This window comes from Poecilia reticulata, linkage group LG17 (genome assembly GCF_000633615.1).
Source record: "Poecilia reticulata strain Guanapo linkage group LG17, Guppy_female_1.0+MT, whole genome shotgun sequence".
In the NCBI taxonomy this organism is placed as follows: domain Eukaryota; kingdom Metazoa; phylum Chordata; class Actinopteri; order Cyprinodontiformes; family Poeciliidae; genus Poecilia; species Poecilia reticulata.
Window position 1 is genome coordinate 24,304,808 of NC_024347.1, and position 1,631 is coordinate 24,306,438.

The 1,631-nt window shown below is 37.3% G+C and overlaps 1 long non-coding RNA gene across 1 annotated transcript in view; it reads right to left on the minus strand.

Moving 5' to 3' along the window:
* The window catches only part of LOC103479786 (uncharacterized), a 23,425-nt gene extending 21,823 nt beyond the window's left edge, over nt 1-1,602 (minus strand). The window contains exons 1-2 of the long non-coding RNA XR_535984.2: nt 508-1,602; nt 157-209 (exon numbers count right to left, since the gene is read on the minus strand). This is a non-coding gene — a long non-coding RNA (uncharacterized LOC103479786). The remainder of the gene's footprint in view (nt 1-156; nt 210-507) is intronic.
* Between the last annotated feature and the right edge of the window lie 29 nt (nt 1,603-1,631).

Genomic DNA, 1,631 nt, shown 5'->3' on the forward strand with positions numbered 1-1,631 from the left:
TCTCCGATGTTCACTGAATGGACAAGCAAGGCTGTCAAAGTGACATTTGTGACTACAATCATCGTTGCTCATTGAGATATGACCGATTTCTGAGAGAGGAGGTTCAGCCTTAATAGGCAAATTGTTTTAGAATTGCAAAAAAACATTGCAACTTACAGGATAAACAGTCGACCTCGATTCCCCAATCCCAGCACAGCAGCATCAGGGGCCTGCAGGCACAGAGCATGTGTCTTTWACCCCACAATTGCAGTTCTAGGTCCAAAAATAGACTGTATCAAATCAGTTCCATCCCACTGGACTAATGGGCCGGGGTGACGTCTGTTAAATAAACTCAGGTTGGGACAGAGATTTATTTGTGAAGRAAAATCCCTTTGATGGGTTTGCTCTACTTAGCTTGACTGATACTTGTATAAATGATTCAAACACAGCAGACTCTGCAGATGCGAATTGAAAAAMCAGAAATGGAAGTTARTGCAGTAGATGAAGACCTGTGCTTTGGTTACGTACATGCACATCTGAGATGACTGTGCTGCCTTCAGGGAACGGCTGCTGTATGAGCAAATCARYGTTTTATTTTAGTCTCCTTCCCTGGAGCAGCTGGGGTCAAAAATCCACTCTCACAGGACATCACACATTCATTTGACAGCCATTTTCCTGTAAATAGTCAAAATTGTGAGTTAGAAATGGAATATATACTGCCTTAATTATAATTCTTATGCTTTTTATGTACTTTACGCTTCTGTGTGAAAGACTTTTTGTAAATGAGATAAATATGATGTTCCATGTTGCGCCAAAAGTCACCAAAGCAAGATCTGTGTCAGCACTAWWGGTGTAAAACAAAGTTGTTTTAATGCCTGTTGAGTTTCATCAGTGCTGTAATGACTCACTAATCCTTTTTGCAGCTTCAGGCTGAATTAGATGCTGCCTTTCAAATAAAATTGTGTTTATAATATCCAGCTCTTTGAATATTATAAAGGGAGACACCCAAGGCTCAATATTAGACTCTGCTCTATTTTTGATAACATTGGTAAGAGTACAGCTAAAGTCCAACTTTATAAATAGGACGCTATAATGTACAGGGATACACGATATTATCAGCATGGTATCAGTATCTGCCAATACTAAAATTTAATATCGGACATCGGCCATTCCGTCAAAATAACTCAGTATAAAAGGCTTTTTTTTATATAACAAACCAGTGACGATGATGCCTGCAGCAAAGTACGACGTCACATTTGCACTGCTTGAGTTTTGCCACTGTCTTAGAAAGAGCAAACGTCATGAATAAATTTGMCATTAAACAATGCAAGTTGAAATGTTGCGTTATTCTTAGCCTCCTTTTTTGCATGTGCATTTGGTAGCAGGCTATATTGACAAAGAAAATGCAATATTTTGACTCCCCAGTAGATAAAGCCATATAGTTTCAGTAAGTAGGTACAGAAAAAAAAAATTGGTATTGGTATTGGTTATCAGCCAAATTAGTTTTAGTGTATCAGCATATCAGATATCGACCAATAAAAATTTATTTAGTTTGTTCTACTTCACAAACTGATGACAAACTTTGATTTGAGTTTCAGTTGTTTTCTTTTATGTAGAAAACACTTTGTTTTCCAAAATGGATAAATAAGTTA